General features: G+C 32.9%; 1 long non-coding RNA gene across 19 annotated transcripts; it reads left to right on the forward strand.

Moving 5' to 3' along the window:
- The first annotated feature begins 10,187 nt into the window (after window positions 1–10,187).
- Window positions 10,188–19,438, forward strand: LOC111891765 (uncharacterized). Of its 19 annotated transcripts, XR_006183406.2 has the most exons (16): window positions 10,188–11,225; window positions 11,337–11,431; window positions 11,522–11,587; window positions 11,936–12,036; window positions 12,963–13,080; window positions 14,242–14,342; window positions 14,474–14,523; window positions 14,598–16,359; window positions 16,450–16,522; window positions 16,610–16,680; window positions 17,483–17,685; window positions 18,469–18,558; window positions 18,633–18,696; window positions 18,788–18,846; window positions 18,976–19,049; window positions 19,124–19,438. It is a non-coding gene; the product is annotated as an uncharacterized LOC111891765 (long non-coding RNA). The 19 variants fall into 19 exon arrangements; XR_008223453.1 differs by adding an exon at window positions 17,786–17,824 and having other exon boundaries at window positions 16,450–17,685; XR_008223452.1 differs by having other exon boundaries at window positions 16,450–17,230; window positions 17,333–17,685.
- The last annotated feature ends 1,878 nt before the right edge of the window (window positions 19,439–21,316 follow it).

The following is a 21,316-nucleotide window of genomic DNA, read 5'->3' on the forward strand; positions in this document are numbered from 1 at the left end:
AGTAAACCAACTGGATAAACTAAAATTTCAATTTTATTGACAATAAACGAAAATTTTAGAACTTGTCCTTATACTGCATAAAAATAAAAACTATGTTTCTAGACATTTCCTAAGTAATAAACTATCATAACTCCTAAGCAGTAGCTTCCAAAATCTGGTCATCGAACCATGCGACCGAAGTCCATCTCATATGATAAGATTCAACTCAATCTGCTTTCTTTCTCTTAGATCCTGCAAAACATCAAAATGTGATCATCACATCATGTATTAAGAGTCTATGAATATGAACTTGTTAAGATAATGGAGTTAGATAATAGATATACCTAAAGTAGATTCACATGACTTGACTTTACCATCTCTAAGATCTTTTAGGTAGTCTGGGCAGCTTCGCAACCAATGTCCCTTCAATTGGCAATAAAGACATATGGACTCTTTAGGGTTAGCACATGGAACTATCTCAGAACTAGCCTTTCTCTTTACCATACGATCAAATAGTTTAACCTTCGCTGATCCCTTTCAATTGGGAAGAGAAATCTTTTCTGAACCACCATTTTACCATTTTCAATGCCCATAGAAATTTTGGAATTAGATCCTTTATACACTTTTTCTTCACTTGTGCTCTTAAGCATTGATGCTTTAGCGACAATCAGTATATTTGTCAGATCAATTAGGGTCATGTCGAGGTTGCTCATATAAAATTTCTCAATGAACTGTCCATATGACTTAGAAAGCGAAAGGAGAACCAAATCAATGGCTTGCTCCCTTGGGAAAACGACACTCATTCTATCCAGTTTGTCAAATTGCATGACTCCAGGTCTCTGTCCAATTGAAACTTGGGTGATGAGGATTTCTTATCACTTAGTCAATTATAACATTACCACAAGTGATATAACAAGAATCAAATCCACAATTAATATTGTTAATAATAGAAATGCAACCAACATTTTCATTAAATGCCATTGTAAGGAAATATAAAGTAAACCAACTATATAAACCAAAATTTCACTTTTATTGATAATAAACGAAAATTTTGGAACTTGTCCTTACAATGCATAAAAATGAAAAATATGTTTCTAGACATTTCCTAAGCAATATATTAAACTATCATAACTCCTAAGTAGTAGCTTCCTGTGACCAAAGTCCATCTCTCACAATCCGATTCAACTCAATCTTCTTAAGCTTCCTTATTTCTCTTAGATCCTACAAAACATCAAAATGTGATCATCACATTATGTATTAGGAGTCTATGAATAGGAACTTGTTAAAATAATGGAGTTAGATAATGGATGTACCTAAAATAGACTCACATGACTTGACTTTACCATCTCTAATATCTTTGAGGTAGTCTGGGCAGCTGTGCAACCAATATCCCTTCAATTGGAAATAGAAACATATAGACTTTTTAGGGCTAGCACATGGAACTATCTTAGAACTAGCATTTCTCTTTACCATACAATCAAACATTTTAACATTGGTTGATCCTTTTCAATTGGGAAGAGTAATCTTTTTTGGACCACCATTGTCAATGTCCATGGAAATTATGGAATTAGATCCTTCAAACACTTTTGCTTCACTTGTGCTCTTAAGCAAATCTGCTTCAGCAACAATCAACATATGTATAAGATCAATTAGGGTCACGTAGAGGTTGATCATATAAAAGTTTTCAATAAATTGTTCATATGACTTAGGAAGCAAAAGGAGAACCAAATCAATGGCTTGCTCCCTTGGGAAAACGACACCCATTCTATCCAATTTATCAATGTGCGATTTCATTTCCAAAACATGCACACACACACATATTTTCTGTCTTGATGTCTGCATGCCAATAGGGCTTGAGTAGATTCGTATCTTTCAACTCGAGGATAACGTGACGTGGGGAGAGTCACTGGAAGAGGAGGAGGAAGAGTTGAAGAAGCATGACGTCCAGTTCCACCATTTCCCAAAGAAGAGAAAATATTTTCACCTTGATCTGAAAGTGGAAGATCATCTTCTGAAGAAGAGGAAAACTATTTCCTCAAGAATAAGGAAGACCATTGTTGTCATGACTCGATATCTATAATAGGAGAAAAGAGAATTCAAGTTAGTTGATTTTAATCTCTAATTATTAACCCATAAATTTTAAATTGAGGCTAGGATCCATATTTTCGATTCAGATTTTGAAGAGGGATGCCGTAATTAAATTCGAATCTATTTTGGGTAGGTAAGGCTTTTACCAATTTCAATATTATGAAACTCATAGATCTTTTGAAACTCGTTGAATCTAATTGATGACATGTTTAATCTCAGATTATGCTCTCACTTTTGTGTTTGGGATGCCGAGGATCACAAACGAGATGTGAACAACCATGCGAATTAGCTTGGCACTCTCGATGTCATTTATCATCTCGTTTTAATGTGTCGGTTAACCACATGGGCTCCATTAATCAACGATAATTTTCGAGACACCCACTACCACTCTTTAATTAATCCCCCATTAGTGTGCCGGTTAACCACACATGCTCCACTAACGACTTATAAAGTGTAATGTGCAATTTAATGAAATAACATACAAATTCACATTTTTCCTAAAGTAGCTAAGAGTGAGATTTTTAAAAATAGTTTAGTTACTTTTTAATCGCATTATACTTATTAACTAGGTGTGAGACCCGTGTATTACACGGATTTATTTAAAATAAATAAATATTAAATTAAAGTGTAAACAGAAAATATTTTTTAATGTAAAACTTTTAAAATAAAAATAAAAAAAACATATTTATTGCAATTTAATATCATATATATATGATATTTAATACTTTACATATATAAATATATGACTTCAATTTTTAAAATTGAAATAAATCAAAAATTAACAAGTGGATAATATTTATTTCAAAAATACCACAAAATGACAAGTGTCAAAACTCATGAGAGATTGACATGTGGCAAAAAAAAACCTTCATTTATTAAGGAGGATGAGAATTAATTGTCCTATCAAACTCATTCGGCTAACAACCCTCCACCATACAAGAGAGCGGTGGGTAAGAATGGATAACAAATGACGCTCATTTTATCGTCATTTCATGTGAGAAACCCTAATTTTGGTTGGGCCTTAAGTTGGGCCTTTCTGTTGGGTTTTAGTGAACGGGTTCTTGATGGGCCATCCAAGAACAAATATATGGACTAGAATATTTGGATTGGGCTTAAGGATAAGGCCCATTATACAAGCTTGGGCCCAATTGGGAAAATTAGGCCATAGATGGGCCATAGCTAGACCTTGATGATTATGAGATATTGGACCAGTGGATTGCCAAGTGTTTGGACCAAAATAAATTGTTAGGCCTTAAGTTAAGACCATGGGAGGAATTTGGGTCCAATTTGGAAAATTGGGCCATATGTTGGGCTTTGGTTCATAGTTTGACTTTTGGGCCTTTAGATTAGGCCTTGAGCTTGAATCAAGCTAAGATAAGGGTAAAGTAGTCTTTTACCCTAAGCATGGACTTATGGTTATGTATTGAAACCTAATTATTAATTGAGTGTTATTTTGATGTTGACAGTTTGAGAATCTATCATTGAGCAGTATAGAGTTTTGTCTGCGAGACTTCAGCAGTGTGAGACTATGAGGTGAGTCTCCTTCAGTAGGAACTAGTCTAAGGCACCAAGGTCGGCCCGTATACGTGATATGTTAGTAGCTGAGTGCGGGTGGGGCCCGAATCTCATAGTAGGCGAGTGTGGGCGGGGCCCGAATCTCGTAGTATTATTTGAGTATGGATATGTAACTGTTTGATAGAAATAGATATATTTTTTGTCTGTGTGATACTTGTATGCATGTTAGTACCGGAGTGTGGACGGGGACCAAATCTCCTAGACAGCGAAGTGAGGGCGGGGCCCGAATCTCCTAGACAATGGAGTGTGGGTAGGGCCCGAATCTCCTAGACAGTGGAGTGTGGGCGGGGCCCGAATCTCCATGAGAGTGGACGGGGCCCGTATCTCCTAGTTGCATTTTATGTGTATAGTATGTGGTAGTTTGGGAGACTCACTAAGTTTCATGCTTACAATTTTCAGTTTTGGTTTCAGGTACTTTCGGTAGCAAAGGGAAGAGCTCGAGATAATTGCAGTGCACACACCATTTGTTCAGCCTGGGATGTTTATACCTTGATGTATATGACAAATGTTATGATATTCTCGAGATACACGATTTACGATTTTTATATGTTGAATGATAATTATGGTTTTATTAATGATTTAAAATAAAAGTTTTTTTAGACTGTATTTTGGGGATGTTTCACTCTTCCCTAAAAAATTTCGTCCACCTCTCTAAAGGAGATTCTAGAGTCTTCTTTCCTCAACTATCAATAAATAACCAAATAAACCATACACTTTTGATTAATCAAGTTAATCCAAAAATTAATTTCAGTTAATTTCTGCTTAATTATTAATTAAATAATATGATTTCTAATTAATATATTATTTTCATAACACATTAATAAATCAATTATTTCAAGTTATTATTCAAATAATAAATTAACCTCTCTCTCCAAAATCTTCATGTCGAATTGTTAGGTTTGAGGGCAACCCAAAATGATTGTACTACTATCAATATATATATATATATATATATATATATATATATATATATATATATATATTAATTATAGTTACGGACTTAGACACCTAATGTAACAGGTGGGAAGGTACGTAGTTTTTTTTTTCTTTTTTAAGTTAATAACAATAATAAAAACATTAAATTCATCAGAAAATAAATACACAATGGGCATTATACTCATTTCAGATCTGACATGGACTAAAACTGCAATAAAATCATTTGTTAGGGATGAGGCGTACAACTTTTAACGACATGAGAGACGGTCTAAGTTAATTTTTGAAAATAGGGACTAAACATGCATTTTGACACATGCACAAGGGACAATCGATATAATTCACCCAAATAATAATTAAGAACAAATTTGGTGATGAAAGATAAAAAAAAAAGGGGGAGGGGGTGGCGTTAAAAAGGTAAAAGTAAAAAGTTTGGGGCTATGTGGCTCAAGATAAGGGGAAATGTTTTATGTTACTATGATAATTTCGGAATGAGTGTTGTTGTATGTACCCCATAATCCATAGAATTCCTTACACTTTTTTTTGTTATTTTATTGTCTTTAAAACCCTTTTTGATTAGACATATTTTGTATTTTTTGTTGTTTTTTGTTTTGGCTATTTGTTATATTATTATTATTATTATTATTATTATTATTATTATTATTATTATTATGATTTGATTAGATGTCTCTTTAATTGTCTCGATAAAAAATAGCATAAGGATAGTCTTAATGAAAAAAATAACACAAAGATAATTTGAATGAAAATAGTTCGAATGAAAAAATAATACAGAGATAGTCGGAACGAAAAAATAATAAATGTATAGTCATAACAAAAGAAATTAACACACTGATAGTCTAAATGAAAATAAAAATAACACAAAAATAATCCGAACGAAAAAAAATATTTTTAATGTAAATAAAAATACAAATAATAATAATAATAATAATAATAATAATAATAATATGTATTTATTAAAAATAATTAAAACAAAAAAATAAGGCAAAATTGCAAAAATGGTCCCTGTGTTTGGCAAAATTATGCGACTTTGGTCCAAAACGATACTTTGATGCACCACTGGTCCAAAATTGGATTTTTCCATTGTTTTTGGTCCCTCCCACTAACTTCCGTCCATATACTCCGTTACATGCAACAAAGACGGGGGTATTTTCGTCTTTCCACTTACAGGGACTTTTTTTGCAACCTTATTCAAAATAAAAGCAGAGCTACATCACTCTTCCATCTTCAACTTCACGAGCTTCATAGTCTTCCTACTCTGTGTTCACAATTTCTTAGAGATCAATAATTAAAATGGTGATGTGTTTTTATGGTAGGGAAGCGGTCGTTCGCACCTCCTGGACATCAGCAAACCCTGGTCGGAGGTTTCTTTCCTGCCCTCAAAAGGTAAGTGTTCGATTTTGCTATTTTACCCTCATTTTGGAAAATCACCCTCATGTTTAGGGTTTATTTTTTTACGTGAAGGGTTCCAGATGCCGATTCTTAGGATGGATTGATCCTCCCATGTGTGCAAGATCTATGTTGATAATACCCGGATTATTGAGGAATATCAACAATGTAAACTATCAAGTGGCAAGATTGAAGATGTGTTTGTTTGCAAGTTGGTTACTATTTGTGGTGGTTTGGGTGCTTTTCATTTAGTAATAAGCAATTAGGGACCCCTGTAGTTGCATGTAATTTTGGGGGTTTTTGTTCTTATGAAATTGTAACAAGGGAATGTGGTAGTTTTTGGTATTTGATAATGTAATATCAGTTTAGGGTTATTTTGGACAACTTCAGAATTTTGTACCCTTTTCAAGGATATAATGACAATGTATTGCAGTTATCACCTAATGTTAATGTTTATTTGTTGTTTCAGAAAAAAGTTGTAATAACCATAAATGTGTTCCATAAACATGACAACCAACAGTTGGTATAAACCATAAACATCATTCTTCAACAATGACAAAAGGTTGACATTAGTTTCATGACTAAAAGGGCTAAAAGACCAAAATAAAACCATTACAACAAACTAGTTTTAAACCATTACATCCAAATGCACAAAAGTTGTGCTAAACCAAAAGATAAGTTTTTAAACAAAATACACTAATTCCTGCATTGACTGCTACCTCCATTCCCTCCTTGACTGCATCATGTATTCCCTCCTTGACTGCTTCCTGCATTCCCTCCTTCATTGCTTCCTGCATTCCCACCTTGACCCTTGCACGTCCTTGAGTTATGACCCCTATTGTTGCATTTCCCACACCTGACACTAACAAACTTTCTGGTAAGTTTTTCAGGTTCACCTGCACCATGATTTTGCATCTGTTTATCATATTTTTCATCTGCACTTCTCTTTCTCTTGGTCTTAGGTCTTCCAGGTTGATTGTGATGTGGTGGTGGTGTTAATTGAAATGGACATGTACTTTTTGGCCACATGGCTCTACCCTTTATAGGGTCCACAGTGTAAGAGTAAGCTTCATTCCATGTTTGAAGCCAATACACTTTGTTGACATAAGTGTAAAGCTCCCCAACATTGTCTCCACTATCAGCCATTTCATGTATTGTAGCTATGGCATGCCTGCATGGAATCCCATTCAATTCCCACCTTCTATATGTACATGACATATTTGTCATGTCAACCACATGCTGGTCATGCCAAGGACCATAAACTTCATACTTTGCAGTCCCATTCCATCTAGCTCTATATTGGACTGAAGCTTCCCTATTTCTCTCAAGTAACTTTGATGCTGTTGGAGTGAGTGGACCTGGAGCTTTGGACATCACTTTCTTCACATTGCAGATCCTCTTCATTAGGTACTGCCTGATGTACTCAAGACAACTTATGATGGGCTTATTCCTACCATGAATAAGCTTACTGTTGAAAACTTCACATAAATTGTTGAGCAATATATCTGATCCTGCTCTGCCTGTATTAAACAAGAAAATTATATGAACTAAATCATATACAAAGAGGAATAGTAAAGCTTCACCTAAGCTAGGGAATATAACCTGAAAAGTGGCTTCTGGCCCAATGGTGAGGGGGGATTTTCTTCAACCACTCAAAAGCATCCTTATCAAACTTGTTAAGTTCATTCATGTAGTGTTCAAATTCTGGTACTGTGGTTGCTATTGCACACTGCCATAAGTGATCTTTATACTCTTTTGTTTTCCATTTTTTCCTCATGTTCTCATAAATATGTCTTAGACAGAATCGATGCTCAGCCTGTGGGTATAGTTGTGCAATAGCAGGTAAGAGTCCCTGTATAGAATTTGAGTGCAACTCTAAGTCATCTCCCAAGCATTCTACATAATCATTGCAACAATCATATACAAATAAACTATTAGTAATACAAAAAGAAGAAAATAGTACCTTTTGTCTATCACTCATGAAAGTAAAGTTAGAATTTGAGTGCAACTCTAAGTCATCTCCCAAGCATTCTAGAAACCATTTCCAGCTACTCATATTTTCAGTCTCAACAATGGCATATGCAAGTGGGTATATGCCGTTGTTTGAATCCAATCCAACTGCTGTGAGTACTTGGCCTGGAAAGGGTCCTTTCATAAAAGCACCATCTAGTCCCAGAATATCTCTTAAGCCTGCTTTAAACCCTTTCTTTAATGCCCCTAAGCAAATATACACCCTTTTAAACTGCCTTGTTTCTCTAGTACTGTTAGGCTCATTAACAACCTCAAGCTTCACAGTTGTACCCACATTAGTTGCTTGTAGTTCCATAAGATAATCTCTTAACACCTCGTATTGCTTTGTGTAGTCACCATTCACTTGCTTTGTAGCTGTTGCTTTTGCTCTCTGTACTTTGTGTATGGACACACCAACTTGTAGCCTCTTCTGAACTTGCTCTTGAATGCTTCGAAGGGGTACTGTAGGGTTAGACTCAACCATGTCTAAGATTTCTGCAGATATATACTTCGCAGTGCAAGCCCTAAGTTTTCTAGTTTGAACACAAGTATGTTTGTCCAGTAAAGTTTTCACATACCAATAATCGCTATCTTTTGACCGTGAAGTCTGCATTGACCAAGAACAATTAAATTTATTGCCCTTACCTACCCCACTTGCATTTACATTAGGTACATTACCTTTACACACAACCCTAAGCCTTGTTTTGTCGTTTTTCTTGAAGCCAAGATTCCTTCTAGTCTCAATGGCAAGTTTGTTGACTTTGTCCTTAATTTCCTTTTTACTTTTATACTTTTGACCCACTTGAAAAGTAACTGCATGGACTTCACCAAGAGAGCACTTCTTCTCCTTCACCATCTGTTTTAATATTGCTTTCCTTCTTTCATCATCACTATCTTCACCTAATGAGTCCCATTCATCATTATCAATTACTTCAACATCTTCAACATCTTCTGTATCAACAACTTCATTTTCAGTCTCAACACCTTTTCCTCTGTCAACATATTCAACATCTAGATCAACATTCATATAGAAATCATTCATGTCCACCTCAATATCACTTACATAGTTTTCTTCATCTTCAAGAAAGTCACTGTCTTCCTCACTCCCTTCACTACCCCCTTCACTACCCCCTTCACTACCTCCTTCACCAAGTCCTTCACAAACTCCCTCACTTTCAAATTGAACTTCACCTAATCCTGTGCCAAGTTCTGCACCAACAGTTGCAGTGGGCACATCATCTGCATCAAAGAAAGGATCAAAGTCTTCAAATTGAAATGGTTGGCCATCAAAGGTATCAAACTCTCTTGTATTTACTTCTTGGTCACCAAGATTTGCAGCTTGATCATGAACTTCTGTCTCTTGATCACCAACAGGTGCACCTTGATCACTAATATTTGCACCTTCATTACCAATTTCAACACGTGCATCTTGATCACCAACAGTTGCACCTTGCTCACTAATATCTTGATCACCAACAGTTGCACCTTGCTCACTAATATCTTGATCACCAACAGTTGCACCTTGCTCACTAATATTTGCACCTTCATTACCAATTTCAACATCTGCATCTTGATCACCAACAGCTGCAGTGTGTTCCAAGTTGAAACACAATTTCTTACTACATTATTGACTCCCATCAACTAACCTCAATCTCTTATTTGAATTGTATTTGGGTGTCTCATATGTTACTAAACACAATTCAAGATTTGGGACATCTTGATCACCAACAGTTGCAGTGGGCACATCATCTGCTATTTCCTCAATTATGACCCTAGGTTTAACTCTTGGAGACATAAAGTATGTAAGTAACTTAGTTTCATTATGTTCAGTGTATACCTTGATGATCTTATGATGTTCAATGTACTGTGCAAGACTAAGTACATCAATATCATTCCCTAGAGCTCTAAGACCAAACTCCAAATCTCCATTTGGCAATTGATAGTGGTAGTAAATGACTGGTGGTACATCATAACCAAGCTTCAGCATCACCTCGTCCAACTCATGCACAGAGAACTCATCCATGTCTACCAAGTCAATGTGGTCTAATTTTCCTTCATTATAGCTTATCCCTGGAAATTTTGTGAACCTCCCTCCATGATGGAGCTCAATAGTGAACATCGTGGGATGTCCTTCTGTAAAAATCATGAACCAAACCAAAAAAACATTACTTTATATGGATTGTAAAAGATTTTTTTTTTGTTTCAAAGAAATATGTAAGAAACAGAGTACGTTACCGTAAATTCGGATTGCATCAAAACACTGATTTCTTGGCCTGATTTCCCACATTTGGACCATACTCGTGGATTCAAACTTACGATTGCGGTTGATGACCAAATGCAAGATTTCAATGAACGATTAGGGTTTTCGATCAACGAAGTGGGTTTAGTGCGTAGAGTGAAGGGTCATTAACTGTGTATATCATTCAATATGGCGGTAATCGATGATATGGAGGTGGAAAGACGAAAATACCCCCGTCTTTGTTGCATGTAACGGAGTATATGGACGGAAGTTAGTGGGAGGGACCAAAAGCAATGGAAAAATCCAATTTTGGACCAGTGGTGCATCAAAGTATCGTTTTGGACCAAAGTCGCATAATTTTGCCAAACACAGGGACCATTTTTGCAATTTTGTCAAAAAATAAATATAGATATAATTAAATAAATAAAACACAAAAAACAGTCCAAACATATTATGTATTTATTAAAAATAGTAAAAGAAAACAACAAAAAATAAATAAATAATAAATTAAAAAAAAAGAGGGTAAAAAATTTGAGGGGTGAATAAAAAAACCGTTTAGTAAGGTTAATTTTGGAATCGATATGCTTTTAAAAAGAACCGTTACAAGTGGGAAGTCAAAAAGGTTGGGTCGGTGTATTGGCGCTTAATATTACCATCTTCTTCGCTCTTCCACACTTCACTCGTCCACCGGAGAGGCTAGTCTCTATAACTCCGCTCCTCGGAGACCCAAGCAGCCCTATACACTCGCAATCATCTCTATAATCCAAAGAAATTAACAAGATCGTCGTAAGTTTTCATTCTTCTCCCTTTCATTCGTTCTCCGATCATCCTGCTGCTCTCCAAACACCGTCGGAGACATGTTAGAGGGTTTTACTTGGAGGGGACATCTTTCACACCGCCGTATCTCCTTTTCTTCTAGCGACACCAGTGTTTTCTCTTTCTTTCATTCTAGGGGCGTTCAAGAATCCTCTGCCTTTCCCTCTTCGTCTCTTAGGTAACGTTCTTGATTCTTTTATGTGTATTATTGATTTTGCTAGTTATTTCAATTAGGCAAAGATTCTTCGGGTCTCTCGTCATTACTGAATTCATCATGCTATTAGGGTAGTTCTATGACGTCTGGTTGCGATGTAATTTTGGTCTACCATCATGGCTTGAAGGATCAAACACTATGCCCATGGATCTTCTTGAACTTTATTAGAGGTAAATTAATGACATAAGTATACCTGATTGATGCCTTAAATCTTAATTAACACATCCATTTAATTTTTTTTTGTTGGTCTTTTGAATTAGGTCACTCAATCGAAACTAGAGCATCCATCAGACGGAGATGATTGGTCAAGAAAGTTGAGATGTGTTGTCAGTAAAACTTAAATAGTTTTGAAACCCAAAAGAGTATTGTTTAGTTGTAGATTGTTCTTCTATGCACTTTAGGTGTTTGATGAAATGTCCTAACTAAGTTAAAGAGTTGTTTTGCTTTGTTTTGATGGTGAAATTGTGCAGAGAGAAGTAAATAATCACCAGCCAAATTAAAATATTAAACAAGTTATTGAGCTATTAGAAATTCAATTAGGGAAAGATAATTTATTGTTTGTATTTTCAATTCAGTTAGAAATAGAAGTGTAATTTGCATATTTGAAACAACTTTTGATTATTTCTATTGCTACAGATATATTAAGACTTATGTTTGTAATTTTCTTACTGCAGGATTCTAGAGATTGAATCTTAATCAAATGAGGATACTTCCAAGAGGCGATGTGATTTTTTTGTGGGCCTCTTTATATCATTGCCTCTCCTTCTATTTATGAGTTAGTTCAAAACAATGTCTCCTATTATTTTTGTTCATTGAAAAAACTTTGTCTAAAATTTTCTATTATAAGGTTACAAAGAAGAGGTCCATCTAAGAGATGCATAGTTTATATATTTTTTTCTATTTAGAGGTGGCAGATCTTCTACTGCATCTCCATTGAAGTTAGTTCTTGATATTATACTTTCTTCACTGAAATTGTATAAGATTGCAACAGGGATCCTGTATTGGACTATATATACATACATACATCTCTGTTCTTTTATATGATGTCACCCTTACCCTGGTTTGTCCTCCGTTAATTATACTGGTAATGTCATCTTTTCCAACAGCAACTGGGGTTAATAAGGTTGTGTCATTTTCAAAACTTTAATACAATTTTAATGCAACTTCAAATCCTTTTGTTGATTCACAAGACTTTAACATCTCCAATAACATGAGCTTCTTTGATTTGAGTTCTGCTATTTTGATTACTGATTTATTTGCCATATGCATTGCTGCTTTTTAAGGAAATGACAACCATCACCAAAATTAGATAATCTGTTATACAAGTGAAAACCAAAGGTGCTTTCCTATGGAAACCTAATTCGCACACATCACATAAATGAAAGGTCCAATGCTCTTTCCAATTTTTTTTGAAAGAATGCTCTTTCCAAATTCATTTTATGATAATGATTTATTTATTGTACTTGATTACATTATATGACAATATCGTTAATTCTTTTTGACCTAATGTGGGACAAAACTTTTCACTGTATTTTCATTCATGTACGACAACTTGAAATTGTTGGATGACATGGCGTAATTGATACCTATTGTGTGATTATATAACAAAGTGTATTATGGGTATCTTAAATTTATGTATTTTAGTAAAATTAGTAAGGCTTATTGATTCTCATTTCTCAGTTAGCTGTGTGGTTATTGCAGTGAAGTCATCTCATCTGATGGTCTGAGAGAAACTAGAGCAATACTGGAGCAGTCAAGAGCAACCAGAAATCTGGAAGGAAAAAAAAGAAGCTAAATGAACATTTACAATGATGCCATGGTAAGAAACCAAATTGTACTTTGCCTATTACTTAATATTATATTAATATGCAAAATGTCTAATAGGGATTAAGTCTTTCCATATCGCCTCATAAATTTAAATGTTGTTTAGATGCTAAGGTATAAAAACTTCCATTAAAAGATTATACTGTCATAATCAAACCTATTAACACATTGTAATTTTATTATTTTACTTATTAGGTCACTGTACTTTGAAAAACTGAACATGTTTGGTTTTGGTTAAGATGTAATTCTTACCCTTAACACTGGAAAATACTTCATGCTTTTTATGTTCTTTGTTAGTTACTCTGTTAATGTTTAAAGGATGTTGTGTTGGGTGATTATGCCTTCATAGAAATGATATGTTGGTGTACAGGTAGCTACAGCTATGAGTATATGACCCTGTTTGTGTGTTTCCAGAAATACCCCTCTTCACTTATGTTTTATATACATGCAAAATGTCTGTCTAATAGGCTAAGCTTTCTTCACTTATGTTTTATACTTTCAACAGTTCCTTCCTATTAAGATATTTTACTTGACTTTAACCATTATACCTTTAGTTATAGCATTACTTTTTCAACAAACAACCTATTAAGATAATCTACTTTTTATCTTTTTAAAAGCACATGAAAGTTAATTGTACTTTGATGATTTAACCATCTATAACATTACACTTATAAATATATTGTAATCTGAAAATCCAGCCAACCTTAGCATTATACATTCTATTTTGAAACAAGAAACTTGTTTTTTTTACCAATTATAGCATTATATGTCCAATTATTTCCCATAGGACATTAGACTTCTATTATTAGTATTATTATTTTTATTAGACAAAATTACAAAAATGGTCCATGTGGTTTGCCAAAAGTAACAAACTTAGTCCCTAAGTATTTTTTTTATATGATGTTACCCTTACCTTGGTTTGTCCCCCATTAACTATACTGGTAATGCAGTCTCTTCCATCAGCAATTGGGGTTAATAAAGTTGTATCATTTTCAAAACTTTAATACAATTTACTGCAACTTCAAATCTTTTTTGTTGATTCACAAGTTTGTGTTCGACTTAAACATCTCCAATAACATAAGCTTCTTTTATTTGAGTTCATATTTTATGATTTCTGCCTTTTTGATTACTGATTTATTTGTCATATGAATTTAAGGAAATAACAAGCATCACCTTTCATTTTGTTCACCAAAACTTGTGAACACCAAAGGTGCTTTCCCATGGAAACCTGATTGGCACACATCACATATAACAAAGGTCTAATGCTCTTTCTAAATTAATTTCATGATAATGATTTCTTTATTGTACTTGATTACTTCATGACAAAACTATTGTTTCTTTTTACTTAAAGAGGGACAAAACTTTTCACTGTAATTTCGTTCATGTAGGATAACTTGAAATTGTTGGATGACATGGCAGAATTGAGGCCTATTGAGTGGTATGATAAATTTATGTATTTTAGTAAATCTGGTAAGGCTTATTGATGTTGAATTAGGTGTGTGGTTATTGCAGTGAGGTCATATTTCATCTGATGGTCTGAGAGAAACTAGAGCAATACCGGAGCAGTCAAGAGCAACCAGAAATCTGTAAGAAGAAAAAATGAACATTTACAATGATGCCATGGTAAGAAACCAAGTTGTACTTTGCCTATTACTTAATATTAACATACATGCAAATTGTATAATAGGGAATAAGTCTTTTCATATTGCCTCATAAATTTGTATGCTGTAATTGAATGCTATTAGATGCTAAGTTATAAAAACTTCCATTAAAACATTATACTTTCATAATCAAACCTATTATTAACACATTGTAATTTTATTATTTTTCCTATTAAGTCTCTGTATATTGAAAAACTAAACATGTTTGGTTTTGGTTACCAATTATAGCATTATAACTTTTTAAGTTTTTATTATTAAAACGTTGTACTTTCAAAATTTAGTCTAATTCCTTTCAGAAATTCCATTCTTATCAAAAATATTCTATGAACCACAAGTTCCCTTACATTACTCTGAGATGAATTGCTATGCTTAATTCCACTTCCTTTAACAAGTTCCATTTTCGTTACTCTGCAACAAGAAAAGGTTTTACTTATGGTTGATTAAAGGAATATAATATGCCCCTGAGAATCAATGTGTTAATATGTTTTTACCCTTAACACTATAAAACACTTTATGCTTTTTATGTTTTTATTTAGTTTTTTTGTTAAAGTTTAAAGGTACACTTTTAGTTCCATTGAACCCAAATAAGGGTGCTGTGTTGGGTGATTATGCCTTGATGGAAATGATATGCTGGTGTACAGGTAGCTACAGCTATGAGTCTATGACCCTGTTTGTGTATTTCCAGCAATACCCCTCAGTTCCTAAAACTTGTGGTCATTTATTGTCTTCAGCAAATGATAGGATTACCATACTTCATGTTAAATCAATCAAAAAAGATTCTAAATATTGCATTTAGTTATAACATTACTTTTTCAACAAATAACCTTATTAAGAATATCTACTTTTTTTTCTAGAGATTGAATCTTAAATCAAATGAGGATACTTCCAAGAGGCGATGTGATTTTTTTTTGTTGGCCTGTTTATATCATTGCCTCTACTTCTGTGTCTGAGTTAGGTCAAAACAATGTCTCCTATTATTTTTGTTCATTGAAAAAACTTTGTCTAAAATTTTCTATTATAAGGTTATAAAGAAGAGGTCCATCTAAGAGATGCAGAGTTTATATAATTTTTTCTATTTTGAGGTTCACAACGTTGATTACATGTTATAATGTTTTCCTATTAATTAAGTAACAGATAACTTTGTGTTTACATGTCTAAGTTCACTATATTATACTTTTGTCACTGAAATTGTATAACATTGCAACAGGGATCCTGTATTGGACTTTATATACATACATACGTCTCTGTCCTTTTATATGATGTTACCCTTACCCTGGTTTGTCCCCCATTAATGTCATCTCTTCCATCAGCAACTGGGTTTAATAAGGCTGTATCATTTTCAAAACTTTAATACAATTTAGTGCAACTTTTATTTGAGTTCATACTTTATGATTTCTGCCATTTTTATTACTGAGTTATTTGCCATGTGAATTACTGATTTTTAGGAAAATGACAATCATCGCCCTTTTCGTCCACCAAAATTAGATAATCTGTTATACAAGTGAACACGAAAGGTGCTTTCCCATGGAAACCTGATTGGCACATATCACATATATGAAAGGATGTTGTGTTGGGTGATTACGCCTGGATGGAAATGATATGCTGGTGTACAGGTAGGTACGGCTATGAGTGTATGACCCTGTTTGTGTATTTCCAGAAATACCCCTATGTTCCTAAAACTTGTGGTCATTTATTGTCTTCAGGAAATGATAGGATTACCATACTTCATGTTAAATCAATCAAAAAAGATTCTAAATATTGCATTTAGTTCTCCTGGTAATTCTTTACAAAAGATATTTGTTATTTAGTCAATTCTTTTATTTGTTTAAAAATGTACTTTTATTTAGCAAATTGGGACATCAGGGACGGGAAATGCCACATGGTGTGGTCTTTGGTGGGTTGAAATGTTAAAAACAAGTGGTCAATAGAAAGAGGTAATAATCAGTTCTTTTTTTGTGAATGAAAATGGTTATATATGAGAATTTTGTTAAAAAGCTTCATTTTTTTGCATGATTTGTCTATATGTTTATATGAATGATTTGTCTATATGTTTAGAGTATTGTTACATTTTTGTCCCCGAGTGTAACTGATTTTTTTCAATTTTGGTTCTTGTTTGGGGTTTGTAACGTTTTTTTACTTGTTCCAAGTAAGGTGACAAAAAATTTACCTTGCAATGCTTTGGATAAGGACCCAAATTTTGTAAATTTTCTTTATTCAGGGGCCAAAAGTGTATTTTACTCTTGTTTGTCTGCTTTATATTATATTCTTCTGAGAAACCCATGGTCACTAGAGATATTATCTTTCAAGATTTGAAGTGCATTTTATCACCAGATATCTATACACTGATGCACTTAATTCCAAAATATTTTCAATTCATGGTTCATTAATAATGCTCAAAGATCACCATTGGCTGCACACATAGTAGCAACAACATCCGAACAGGGGACATAAATTAGGGTTCATTCTGTTTCAGAACCAACCAAGGTGAAAAGCAACATACATACAATTTTCATATGATCTTTGGTTCTTCAAATGCATTTCATTCCATTTGTTTATACTAATTTCCAACCTTTTGATCATTTTCAGTCTTATGGTTTCCAAAGAGGGACATACTTATTATCATATGACTCCTGAAATTCTTGTAGCTACAAGCTCTTCAGGCTCTGTTCATGCTTTATTCAGGGACCAAAAGTGTATTTTACTAGTTAAAAAGATTATATTTGTACCTAATTTCAGGAAAAGAAGCAGAATGTTGTTCAACCCACCTTATAAACAGGGAGAATGTGGACTATGTTTAATGTCACACGAAGAAACGTTCATTGCTTAAATTACTTCGTGTTTTTTGGAGTTACACATAAAATAGTGCTGCACACATAGTAGCAACAACATCGGAACAGGGGACATAAATTAGGGTTCATTCTGTTTCAGAAGCAACCAAGGTGAAAAGCAACAAACATACAATTTTTATGATCTTTGGTTCTTCAAATGCATTTCATTCCATTTGCTTATACTAATATCCAACTTTTTGATCATATTCAGTCTAAAAGTTTTCAAAGGGGGACGTACTTATCGTATGGGGTATGTATGGGGCTTTGTTTTGAGGGTGAAATTATACAAAGTAAAGTAAATAATCACAAGCCAAATTAAAATATTAAACAATTTATTGAGCTATTAGAAATTCAATTAGGGAAAGATAATTTATTGTTTGTATTTTCAATTCGATTAGAATTAGAAGTATAATTAGCACATTTGAAACAATTTTTGATTTTCATTGCTACATAAATATTAGGACTTATGTTTGTAATTTTCTTACTGCAGGATTCTAGAGATTAAAATTTGATTTATGGGTACATAAGGTCGAATGATTGAATCTTAATCAAATGATAATTTTGTGTGTAAATGTCTAAGTTCACTGTATTATAGTTTCTCCACTGAAATTGTATATACTAATTTCTTCTTGTTGGTTTTGTACCTTTTTTTAGACATAGTGTCTTCTCATAAGTTCAATTTGTATAACATTTGCAACAGGGATCCTGATTTATTTGCCATATGAATTTAGGGAAGTAACAACCATCACATATATGAAAAGTCCAATGCTCTTTCCAAATTACTATCATGATAATGATTTCTTTATTGTACTTGATTACATCATATGACAAAACTGTTGTTTCTTTTTGACTTAAAGTGGGACAAAACTTTTCACTGTATTTTCATTCATGTAGGACATCTTGAAATTGTTGGATGACATGGTGGAATTGAGACCCATTGTTTAGTGGGCCTGTTTATATCATCGCCTCTCCTTCTATTTATGAGTTAGTTCAAAACATTATCTCCTATTATTTTTGTTCATTTCAAAAACTTTGTCTAAAATTTTCTAATATAACAGATGCATAGTTTATATAATTTTTTCTATTTAGAGGTGACAGATCTTCTGCTGCATCTCCATTGAAGTTAGTTCCTGACATTATACTTTCTTCACTGAAATTGTATAACATTTTGATTACTGATTTATTTGCCATATGCATTGCTGCTTTATACAAGTGAACACGAAAGGTGCTTTCCCATGGAAACCTGATTGGCACACATCGCATATATGAAAGGTCTAATGCTCTTTTCAAGTTATTTTCATGATATGATTTCTTTGTTGTACTTTATTACTTCATGACAACTGTTGATTCTTTTTGACTTAAGGTGGGACAAAACTTTTCACTGTATTTTCATTCATGTAGGAAACAATGGAATTGTTGGATGACATGGCAGAATTGAGACATATTGTGTAATTATATAACAAAGTATATTATGGGTATGATAAATTTATGTATTTTAGTAAAATTAGTAAGGCTTATTGATTCTCAATTAGGTGTGTGGTTATTGCAGTGAAAGTCATCTCATCTGATGGTCTGAGAGAAACTAGAGCAATACTGAAGCAGTCAAGAGCAACCAGAAATCTGGAAGAAAAAATGAACATTTACAATGATGCCATGGTAACAAACCAAACTGTACTTTGCCTATTACTTAATATTAACATACATGCAAAATGTCTAATAGGGAATAAGTCTTTCCATATTGCCTCATAAATTTGTATGCTGTTTAGATGCTGATTTATAAAAACTTCCATTAAAAGATTATACTGTCATAATCAATCCTATTAACACATTGTAATTTTATTATTTTTCTTATTAGGTCACTGTACTTTGAAAAACTGAACATGTTTGGTTTTGGTTACCAATTATAGCAGTATAACTTCTAAGGTTTTATTATTAAATTATTGTACTTTCAAAACTTATTCCAATTCCTTTGACAAATTCCATTCATTTCAAAAATATCTTGTGAACTACAAGTTCCCTTACATTACTCTGAGATGTATTGCTATGCTCAATTTCAATTCTTTTAACAAGTTCAATTCATTACTCTGCAACAAGAAAAGGTTTTGGAAACCAGATAAAGAAGATCCCCCCCCCCCAAGAATTAAAGTGTTAACATGTAATTTTTACCTAACACTATAGAATACTTCATGCTTTTTATGTTGTTTTTTGGTTACTCTTTTAATGTTAATCTGTTCATGCTTTCTTTCTTGGAGGTTAGCTTACAACATAATTCATTTTCTACTATAACTTATATTACAACTGTTATAATTACAAAAGTAACAGTTGAAGACATGATCTTCAAAATTTATCATTTTCTCTTTGAATATTATTTTCTTGTGTCTTCTTTTAAATCCAAGCTTAGTAGTGCCAATGTAAGAAGCTGGTGGTGCGAGTCTTGTACTATGAACATTATACCTTTAGTTATAGCATTACTTTTTCAAGAAATAACCTATTAAGAGTATTTACTTTTTATCCTTTTTTTCTTTTAAAGAGCACATGAAAGTTATTGTACTATGAAATCCAATATTTTACTTTCCTTTGAAAACCTGATCTCTTAAGTCATTGTATTTTTAGTTCTTGTCCTTTTAGTATACATTGTAATCTGAAAATCCAGCCAACTTTAGCATTTAACATTCTATTAAGACATTGTATTTATAAACAGGAGACTTGTTATTTTTGCCAATTATAGCATTGTACGCCCAATTATTTCCCATAGGACATTGGACTTCTATTTTTTTTTTCAGTTTTAACACACTTATTCTCAAAATTTAACCAATTATGGCATGATGGTCTCATGTATATCATTATCAATATACTTTCAAAATCTTTTTTATTAAGATATTGTACTTTTAAAATTTTACCCTTTCTGATTTTTGTTATTATTTATTTCATTATACATTTTTCTTATTTGGGCATTAAATTTATTATTATTATTATTATTTTCTATTAAGACTATAAATATACCTACCAAATTATAACATTATACCTTCACTTTGTAGCATTCTTTTCTTAATATATAAACTATATGTGCATTGAAGTTTGAAAATTTTAACTTCTTTTGTTTTGTTTTCAGTTATTATATCATATTTTGACTTATAGCGTTTTACTCTCATAATCTAACATAATAAGACATTATATTGGAAGTATGAATAGTTGTACCAACTGCATAAGAACATTGTACTTTCAAAATCCAACCTATTAGAACCTATTAGAATATGCTTTTATCATTTAACTGTATGGAATTCAATTATATATTTTTATTTTCAAAATCTTACTAATTAAGATATTGTAATCTAAATTGGTTTTACTTTTATTTTCTAATTAAAACTTTATACTTTTAAAACCATATGCAACATTATTTTTTTCTGTTTTTAATATTATTCATTCAAAGTCCAACTTCTTAAGACATGCTTTTTTTTGGTAATTGCAGTTTAAAAATGTCAACTTATACTAATTGTGGCATTATACTTTCAAAATCTAACCATGTATGGCATTAAACTCTAGACAAAAGTGCAAAAATGGTCCCTGTGGTATGCATATTTTTGGAGGTTTGGTCCAAACCTTGACTTTTTTGAATATAAGGTTACAAATAAGAGGTCAATCTAAGAGATGCATAGGTTGTATAAAATTTTCTTCTTAGAGGTTCACAAGTTTGTGTTTGACTTTAACATCTCCAATAACATGAGCTTCTTTGATTTGAGTT

The sequence above is a fragment of the Lactuca sativa genome, chromosome 5, assembly GCF_002870075.4.
Source record: "Lactuca sativa cultivar Salinas chromosome 5, Lsat_Salinas_v11, whole genome shotgun sequence".
Lineage (NCBI taxonomy): Eukaryota > Viridiplantae > Streptophyta > Magnoliopsida > Asterales > Asteraceae > Lactuca > Lactuca sativa.